The sequence below is a fragment of the Sapajus apella genome, unplaced genomic scaffold (assembly GCF_009761245.1).
Source record: "Sapajus apella isolate SASKATOON/1434 unplaced genomic scaffold, GSC_monkey_1.0 scaffold214, whole genome shotgun sequence".
Lineage (NCBI taxonomy): Eukaryota > Metazoa > Chordata > Mammalia > Primates > Cebidae > Sapajus > Sapajus apella.
This window is the reverse complement of record NW_022437154.1, coordinates 442,441-453,234: the sequence shown is the minus strand read 5'-3', so window position 1 is coordinate 453,234 and position 10,794 is coordinate 442,441.

Sequence of the window (10,794 nt, the reverse complement as noted above, 5' to 3'; positions counted from 1 at the left end):
TAGCCAAACTCACCATGGAGGTAAAACTCCCTTGGCCCACACTCCTGCCCCTTGCTCTAGCCCGGGTCCGAGCCACCCGACGGGGACAAACAGGCCTCAGCCCCTTTGAGTTGCTGTGAGGCCGACCTTTTCTGGTCTCCCATAATCTCCCAGTACAACCACCTCTTCTGGTGTCCTACCTCCCCTATCTTTCCCTCCTCCGTCATTTATTCAGGGAACACGCGGATCGTACTCTCCCCGTTGTTCCGGGACCAGAGGATCCCTACCTGGCAGCACCTCTCCAACCAGGCGACAGTGTTCTCCTCCGGGAGCTCAAGCCAGGATCTCTGCAGCCCAGGTGGTCGGGACCCCACATTATCATCCTAACCACCCCCACTGCCGCCAAACTCCTGGGTCATGCCCTATGGTATCATGTTCCCCTCCAAAATAACCAGTGGAGATCCAAACCCTTGGGTCCCACTCGCCTCCGCCTCACCCATGGCCCCTACCCGTTGACTCCTAAACCCTTCAAATTCTCCTCCTAACAATCCTTCTAGTGTCCCCTCTTAAGGCCACCCCCTACTATGTCTGGCGGTTCTACCTTCAGGAATCCTGGACAGAAGGCCCTACCACTAAAACCCAATACCTTGCCCAAGCAGACTGCCAGCCTGCAGGCTGCCAATCAGCCATAAAATTTGAATTCCCAAAATCAAAGGCCAGTAGTATTAAAAACTCCTGGAATAACTTTGGCCTCTGCTTTCTATGTGACCAAACGAAAGACTACTGTCAGTGGTGGAACACTACCTATGGTGGATGCCCATACGCCACTTGTGTTATGCACACAACCTTCAGAACAGACACTACCCCAAAAAGTAAAATGCTCTTTGCTAACAGCCAAGGTGAAGTGTCCCTTATCATCCACGATCTCTGGGACAGCCGCTGGGAAAAGGGAACTGCAGGTAAAATATACACCAGGTTTGCAGGTAGCCACCCCAGTGGCACATGGCCAATATTCCGGTCCTATACCCGCATTGTGCCGGTAGGAATAGACCAACTCAGCTCATTAGGCAACACCACCCTGCAGAATGAGGCCACCTTAACGAACCCACTCAGGCCTTCACACAACACTCCTCAACCTTTCTCTTGGTTAACACTAGTACAGCAAGGCGTTAACATGTTAGGCTCAACCAAAGCCAGAAACTTCACTAATTGCTTTTTATGTGCCTCCCTTACTAATCCCCCCTTAGCCGCAATTCCCCTCCGAACAGAGTTCAATCTGTCCCAATCACCTACGGGGCCTGACACCACCTTAACGGGTATCCCGCTGTTCAAGGTGCACTCTCAAAATCTCTTTCTCTGCTATGGAATGGCCAGCAGCTCCAGCTGCAAATTACAGTAAAGGTAAAGTCCTCCCTTTACACGCCTCCTGGAGGATGCTTTTGGTGTAATGGGACCTTAACCAAAGTCATAAATGCCTCCCTCCCCTTCCCCTGTGTGCCCGTTATTCTAGTCCCACAGTTAGAACTATACGGGCAAGCTGAGCTCCTATCCCTCATCACACCTCCACGTGCTCACTGAAACAAATGAGCTGTTTTTCCTCTCAATAGTAGTTGGCCTTTCCTTAGCGTCCTCTCTAGCACCTGCTAGAATAGGAAGCGGAGCAATGAGCTACAGTGTCACTTCTGCTGCTCAGCTAGAGGACAAGCTCCGTGCAGCCATTGAGGCATCAGCCACCTCTCTGGCCTCCCTCCAACGACAAATCATGTCACTAGCTCAGGTAACTCTCCAAAACTGATGGGCCCTGAACCTGTTAACGGTGGAAAAAGGAGGTACCTGCCTGTTTCTTCAGGAGCAGAGTTGCTATTACATCAATGAAACAGGCCTGGTAGAGGAAAATGTCAACACTCTCAATCGCCTCCAAGAAGTCCTCCGAAGACAGCAGAATGCACCAGCCTCTTCTCTTGACTGGTGGCAATCCCCCATGCTTACCTGGCTAGCTCCCATTATGATCCCCATCATCATTGTTTGTCTCTTGCTAATGCTAGCCCCTTTCTTCCTCAGGTTTTTACAGGCTCGCATAAGGGAAATTTCCAGGGTGGCCGTAAACCAAATGCTACTTCACCCCTATGTCCGACTACCAACTGAGGCACCAGCCAACTGACCTCCCCACTCCGCCCCTACTCAGCAGGAAGTAGCCAGAAAGAAGCGGCGTCCCATATCATCAAAAGGGTCAGAATGTAAGGCCGGTTGCCTTGCCAGGAGCTCGAACACGTCCATCCCTCTCTGCACCTGAAAACTCCGTCATCATTCCATGCTCATTACTCAACATCTGGCTTCACCGCGTAGCTTCCCTACACCCACCTCTGCACACTGCACCCGAGTCTGCACTCAACACTAAACTATGCACTCGGCATCCAGCCCACCGCTGGAAGACCCTGCCAGACTTGCCCAATAGCAGTCTGCCCCATACATCCCCGGGCAGCCCACTTACCAGTAGTCCCGCCTGCCTACCAATAGCAGCCTGCCCCGTCCACATCCTGTTTCCCCATAACCAATGAAATCGCCTTCGCTTGCTAGAAAACCCCATGCCCTGGGAAGTTGGGCACGACTTCTCTGGCCCCTTTCCCGGACCATAGAGCCTCGCCCAGGAGCTGAATAAATTGGCATTTAATTTTCTTATACTGGCCTCAGTTTCCTCATTTTAACTTGGCAATAACCCTTACGCTGTATATATACTTTAACTAGGTTGATTTATTTACTGTTAACGTTTTGCCACATTTGCTTTGTCTGTCCCTCTCTCCCTCTCTGCTATTGCAGAGATAAGATCCTCATTCTTTCTTTCTTTTTTTTTTTTTTTTTTTTAGACACAGTATTGCCCAGTCTGGAGTGCAGTAGGTATTCACGGTAAGATCAGAGTGCACTGTAGCCTCCAACTCCTGGACTCAATCAATCCTCCTACCTCAGCCTCCAGAGTAGCTGGGACTACAGGTGTGTGCCACTGCACCTAGCTATTTCATATTCTAATTTTTTGTACCATTTCAGAGTAAATTTTAGAGATTATGAATTTTCAGTCCTAAATACTTTATCGTGTGTCAACTAAAAATGCTCGAATTCAGGATATGTAATTGATATAATAAAATCAATTGTATCAATACAATCCGTATCCAAAGTTTATGAATTTGAATCATCAAATTTTATGAATAATCCATATTCAAACATTGGCATAATTTAGAATTCATATTTAAATTTTGTCAATTGTCCCAATATCGTCCTTTCTAGAAACTCTTTTCCAATCTAAAACGCTATCCAGGATAAAGCATTGCATTTAGTTGTCATATCTGTTGAGTCTTCTCTAATTTGGAACAGTTCCTTTGCATTTCACTTTCTTTTATGGTATTGACATTTTTGAAGAGTATTGGCCCATTGTTTTGTGGAATGTCCTTTAATTTAGGCTGGCCCTGCTGTTTCTTCGTGATTAAACTTAATTATGCATTTTTGGTAGGTACGCTACATTAGCCATGTTGGGTTCTTCTTGGTACATCATATCAGGAGGCACCTGCCTTTACTTAGTTCCTCCTTTTTTTTTTTGGTAACAGAGCCAACTCTTAACCTACAATCAGAGCAGAGTTTTAAGCCGAGATCCTTGAGACTCTATTTTTTTTTTCTTTTGAGACAGGGTCTTGCTGTCGCTGAGGCTAGAGTGTAATGACACAATCACAGCTGACTACAGCCTTGACCACGTGGCCTCAAGTGATCCTCCTGTCTCAGCCCTGCAAGTAGCTGGAACTGGAGGCATGTGCCACCACACCTGACTTTTAAATTTTTTTTGTAGAGACAGGGTTTCCCTGTGTTGCCCAGACTGGTCTTGAACTCCTGGGCTCAAGTGATCCTCCCGCCTAGGCCTCCCAAAATACTGGATTACAGGCATGAGCCACTGTGCCTGGCCTCCATGACGCTCTAGAGCCCATGTTTTCATGTTTTCACCCACCCGTGCCTCTGTGGTTAGACGTGGTCTCAGTTATTACAGGGGGTGAGTTGGAGGCTCCTATGGCCTTTCTAAATCTTCTCAGTACGACCTCTCAGGAGCTAAGTTCTCAGTGAGGCCGTGTTTTAGTTCTACACAGAGAAAGTCTGTTTAGTTATTGATAGTTCCAAAATAAATGTCCTGTCTTCAAGAATCAAAAGCATGATAAACAGGATTGCCTGCCATTCTGTGGCTGACTTTTGTAGCCACTGCTGAGCCTGACTGTGGGTAAGATGAGAGCAGATGGGTAACAGCCCTTGGCATATGAAATCAAAGAGAACCATTGCTCATCCAAGGAAGGCAACTGTATGTTCTGCCCATCCAGTCAAGAGGAATATAGATAAGAGTTTTTTTCTCTTTACCCATGAGAGTAGACCACACATTAAAAGGTTTTTGTTGTTGTTGTTGTTGTTGTTGTTTTTGAGATGGAGTCTTGCTCTGTTGCCCAGGCTGGAGTGCAGTGGTGTGATCTCAGTTCAGTGCAACCTCTACCTCCTGGGTTCAAGCAATTCTCCTGCCTCAGCCTCCCAAGTAGCTGGAATTACAGGTGTGTGCCACCACACTTGGCTAATTTTTGTATTGTTGTAGAAATGGGTTTCACCATGTTTGCTGGGTTGGTCTTGAACTTCTGACCAAAGGGCAGGGATTACAGGAGTAAGCCACCCCACCCAGCCCACATATTAATTACAAGCTCACTGATGTCCCTGTCTATTGCCAGCAGGGGATTAAGAATGTTGGTGCAGGCTTACAGTGCAAAATACTGTCCTTGGAACTGTGTTAAGATATGGAAATAGAAAACACCCTATTCCTTAGACCCCAATTCCCTTTTTTAAGGGAAAAGAAAGAATTCCATTAGTAAAAATGACACGGGAACATAAATTTCAAATGTACTGTTACGGGTTGAATTGTGTCCCCCCCAGAAGTTAATATGTTTAATTCCTAATACCTGTCTCTGTGACCTTACTTGGAAATACAGTCATTGTTGATGTAGTTAGTTAAGATGAAACCATACTGGAGCAGGGTTGGTCTAATCCACTGACTGGCGTTCTCATAAGAAGAGAAACAGGCACACAGACACACAGGGGAAAGGCCATGTGAAGACGCGTCGGCGCACAGAGAGAAACGCTGTAGGATCATGAAGGCAGAGATCGGGATGGCAGGTCTACAAGCCAAGAAGACAGGCCTGGAGCAGATTCTTCCCACGGCTCTCAGAAGGCTCCAGAACCATGAGACAATCAACTTCTATTGTTCAAGTCTCTCAGTTTGAGATAGTTTGTGATGGCAGGAAGTGGATGTAAATACCTTCTTAGAAGACCCAAGGTACACTGAAGACAGTGCAGTAGAGCAGTCAGGAATCTGGGTTTCAATCCCAGCCCAGCCCCAAATCTGCTGTGTGGCTATCCCCAAATGAATGAATCTATCAGGCTTCAGCTGCAAAATTCACTGGTTGAAGTTAACTTTCCAGGTTCAAGAATTATTTTTATAGCCTGTGATTTTATATTTCCACATTCAGGCATATGCCCTTTCATATGCCCCCTCATCAAAGAAACCTATCAGACTAGAGCTCCTGAGGTCTCTTGGTTTATCTCTTTTACTGCTGCCTTGGTGTGGGTTCCAATCACTTCTTATCTGAACCATTGTGTTGGGAAGGAGGTTGATGGCATTTGATCATTTTCAACAACAAGAAGAGGTGATTTTATATGGTCCAGCCTAAGAGTCATTTCCTAAGTGGTCTCCCTGTTTCAGGCTTGCCCCCGCAACCCTCTCATCACTGGTCTAATCACGCTTTACAACCCCACCAGGATATTCTCTCTCTTTTTTGTTTTTGTTTTTTGAGACGGAGTCTCACTCTGTTGCCCAGGCTAGAGTGCAATGGCACGATCTCACCTCACTGCAAACTCCCCTTCTGGGTTCAAGTGATTCTCCTGCCTCAGTCTCCCAAGTAGCTGGGACTACAGACACATTGCCACCACCCCTGGCTAATGTTTTTGTGTTTTTAGAGATGAGTAGAGATGGAGTTTTGCCATGTCAGCCAGGCTGGTCTCCAAATCCTGGCCTCAAGGGATACGCCTGCCTCAGCCTCCCAAAGTGCTGGGATTACAGGCATGAGACACCACACCTGCTCCACCAGGATATTCTTTTTGAAAGGCAAATTTGATCATGTTTGCTTAAAGTCTTCAAAGTCTCCCTGACCACCTTCCAGATGAAATCATAACTTTCCAGCCCAGGCTTTAAGGCCTTTTGGGGCCTGATCGTCGCCTACTGTCCAGTCTTACCTCTTGTCCCAAGCCCCATTCTTCCCTAATACAGAACCCAAACAGAACTCATACTACCTTGATTTCCCAAAAATAAGCCTCATTCTCCTTCAAGCCTTGCCGCATTCATCAGCCAACTTCTAGTTGTCAATCAGAAGCAGAAGCTCCTCTTTTTTTTTTTTTTTTTCTTGAGACGGAGTTTCGCTCTTGTTACCCAGGCTGGAGTGCGATGGCGCGATCTCGGCTCACCACAACCTCCGCCTCCTGGGTTCAGGCAATTCTCCTGCCTCAGTCTCCTGAGTAGCTGGGATTACAGGCACGCGCCACCATGCCCAGCTGAATTTTTGTATTTTTAGTAGAGACGGGGTTTCACCATGTTGACCAGGATGGTCTCGATCTCTTGACCTCGTGATCCACCCGCCTCGGCCTCCCAGAGTGCTGAGATTACAGGCGTGAGCCACCGCGCCTGGCAGAAGCTCCTCTTTTTAAAGGTTTTTCTGCTCCTATGAACTCCCCTCCACCGCTACCCTGGGCTCCCTCTTTATTGCCCTCAAAGCCACCCATGCTTCCCTCTCACAGCATTTAGCTCGCCATGCAGTAATTCTGTGTTTGTCTGACTTTCTGAACCCAAGCACCAGGTGTTTGCTCTCTCTCCCTACTGCCTAGCACAGGCCCTGGCACATGGCAGTGGCTCCAGAAAGCCTGTGAATGAATAAATGAGTGAAAGAAGCCTGACTCTGCATGGAAGAAGTCCCACATCTGTTCAACAGACAACTGAAGCATAAGTGATTTGAATTATAAAATGATTAATCTTTCAAAAATAATTTTCTACAGGAATCCTGTAAATAGCAAGCTAGCCTACTGATTTTGAAAACATGACTTACATTTTAAAATTCTGTTGATGGAAACTTGACTCTTGTAAACGAGTGGCCTGGACACTTTGGTTTATTTCAACCACCGTTTGAGTATCATGTGCTAATACCAGAACAGTGAGGAGGTGAAGACCTGCCCTTGAGAAGCTTACAAATAGATAGCGTTAGTATAAGTGATAGTAAAAGTAATAATAGTTAACACCGATTAAACCTTGTTACGGCAGAGGGCAGCGGCTCACACCTTTGGGAGGCCAAGGCCGGCAGAGATCCTGAGCCCAGAAGTTGGAGATGAGCCCAGGCAACATGGTGAAACCCTGTTTCTACCAAAAATACAAAAAATTAGCTGGGCATGGTGGTGCACACCTGTGGTCCCAGCTACTCAGGAGGCTGAGCTGGGAGGATTGCTTGAGCCCAGGAAGTGGAGGTTGTAGTGAGTCAAGATTGCACCACTGGACTCCAACTTGGGTAACAGCATAGACCCCATCTCAAAAAAGGGGGATAAAAAAGCTCGTTAAATACGTGACATACATTAACTCATGAGCATAGTGCCTTACGTGTAATCCCAGCACTTTGGGAAGCTGAGGCAGGCAGATCACCTGAGGTCAGGAGTTCAAGACCAGCCTGGTCAACTTGATAAAATCCCATCTCTACAAAAAAATCCAAAAATCAGCCAGGTGTGGTGGCGTGCACCTGTAGTCCCAGCTGCTGGGGAGGCTGAGGTGGGAGAATCTCTTGAATGTAGGAGATGGAGGTTGCAGTGAGCTGAGATCACACCACTGCACTCCAGCCTGGGCAGCAGTATGACACCCTGTCAAAAAAAAAAAAGAAAAATTCCCCAAACACCCCTAGAAGGCATGGTATCAGGTTGTTTTCAGCTGTAAGTAAAAGAAACATTCAACTCAAACTGGCTTAAATCTAAAACAGGTCACACCTTGTATCAAGTGAAGTTCTCGTGTTTTCTCAGAAACATTAGCCAGCGGCATGGGCAACAGGGCAGCTCCCTTACAGAATCAGAGGAACGTGGAACTTGAGCAGCTCATAAATGGCTCACCTGCCAAGAAAGGGCAGTCCCATGGAGCAACACACATGGATCTGATGGCTGATCTTAGCCAGACCCTATGCTAAGGGCTGGGACACAGGATATAAGGCTAGCTAGCTCCAGGATATAAAGTTTGTCCCTTAGTTTGGGGAGTTGGGACAATGAGAGGTAAACAGCGAGTAACGATGTGTTTGAGGAGTCAGAGAAGACGTTCCTGGGAGGCAGTGGTGATTGAACACAGAAACTTGGTGGTCAGGATCTTCGTCGACATTTGATAGGCATTTCCTGTGGCTCCTGTCCACATGACTCTGCACACTCCCTGGGCAAGTCAGCTCTTCCTCAGCTCCCATCCACAGGTCCACCATGGATCCAGCATTTGGATCAGAAATTGGGGATGGAACCTAATTAGAAGCAACAACTCACAGCAAGACTTGTTGGAGCTTCTGAGAAAGGGAGGGTTTTTTTTTTTTTTTCCTCAACAAGTTGTGAGAGCAAGGTTCTGACATCTGGAACTGCTGGAGCCATTTTGCCACCACAGGGGTGAGTTTGGAGGTCTGGCCTCCACTGTGTGGTATTGGAGAATAAAGCCTCTCTCTGTGGAAGGGATAGACAAGAAAGAGAGAAATTCTGGATCCCAGGTGTCATTCTTTCAGCTTCTGAATCCAACCTTGCCTGTTCTCTACAAGAACTTCCTTTGGAATTTTCTTCAGTTATATGAGCCAATGAACTCCCTTTATGGTGTTAAATAAAATTTAAAGGAGGTCATTGGTTTGGATTGAGCTCCTGCACTAGGCCCAACAGACTGTGGGGTGGAGTCACTCACGCTGAAGCTCCATGCCTCCAAGCCTAAATGAAATTGTTTACCTGACCTTACAAGAAATCGAGAGAAGGAGTCAAATCCCCAAACAGGTCAGTTTTAGCTGGTGTGAAAAAGAAGTCCCTTCCGCTTCTATCTTACAAGGAAGGTAACTTTGAAACAACCAATCTGCTCTTTATTCACCATTTCTGTCATCAGCCCTCTTTTGCCCATAAAGCCAAACTCCTCTGTTCAGCTCATTGGAATACTCATTTTATAGTGTCAAAAGACAAAATTAAAACAAATTAGGCTGAGACGGGAGGATTGCTGAGCCAAGAGTTTGAGACCAATCAGGGCAACATTGTGGGACCCCGTGTCTCTTTGTTTTAAAAAAAAGTATAAAGAAATTTTAACAAATTTTTTAAGTAAAAAAAAAAAAAACAAAACAAAAAACAAATTTAGTTTAAAGATCTCTGCATACCAAAATATCAATGATATTCTTTACAGAAATAGAAAAAAAGTCCTAAAATTCATATGGAACCACAAAAGATCCCAAACAGCCAAAGTTACCCTAGCAAAGCTGGACACATCATAGTACCTGACTTCAAAATATTATTACAGGCTAGGCACGGTGGCTCACGCCTGTAATCCCAGCACTTTGGAAGGCTGAGGCAGGGGGGATCACCCGAAGTCAGGAGTTTGAGACCAACCTGGCCAACATGGTGAAACCCTGTTTCTACTAAAAATACAAAAACTAGCCAGACGTGGTGGTGCATGCCTGTAATCCCCACTCGAAAGGCTCAGACAGGAGAACTGCTTGAATCCAGGAGGTGGAGGTTGCAGTGAGCAGAGATGGCACCACTGCACTCCAGCCTGGGCGACAGAGCAAGACTCCATCTCAAAAACAAACAAACAGACAGACGAAGCGAAATATTACTACAAAGCTATAGTAACCCAAATAGCATGGTCCTGGCATTAAAATAGATGCATAGACCAATAGAACAGAGTAGAGAACCCGGATAGTTGTAAACCCGCAGGTTTACAGCCAAGTCATCTGCGACAAAGGCTACACATTTATAGCCAACTGATTTTTGATAAAGTGCCAAGAGTGTACATTGGGGAAAGGACAGTCTCTTCAACAAATGGTGCTGTGAAAACTGGACATCTATATGCAGAAGAATGAAACTAGATCCTGTCTCTCACATGAAAATTAAATCAAAATTGAATAAAGACGTAAATGTAAGACCTGAACTATGAAACTGCTAGAAGAAAACACTGGAGAAATGCTTCAAGACATTAGTCGGGAAATATTTTTTGGATAAGACCTCAAAAGCACAGGAAACCAGACCGAAAATAGACATGCGAAATTGTATCAAGCTAAAAGGCTTCCATGCAGCAAAGCAAACGATCAGCAGAATGCAGAGACAACCTACAGAATGGGAGAAAAGACCTGCAAACTATCCATCTGATAAGGATTTAATAACCAGGTATAAAAGAAGCTCAGCTCAATAACAAAAAGCAAATAATTCAATTAAAAATGGGCAAATGATCTGATAAACATTTCCCAAAAGAACAAGTATATGAAAAATGATCAATGTCACTAATCATCTGGAAAATGCAAATCAAAACCATAATTCGATAACAACTCACTCAAGTTAAAATGCCTATCTAAACGATAAAAAAGGCTGGGCACGGTGGCTCACGCCTGTAATCCCAGCACTTTGGGCGGCCAAGGCGGGCAGATCGCCTGAGGTTGGGAGTTTGAGACCAGCCTGACCAGCATGAAGAAACCCCATCTCTACTCAAAATACAGAATTACCTGGCTGTGG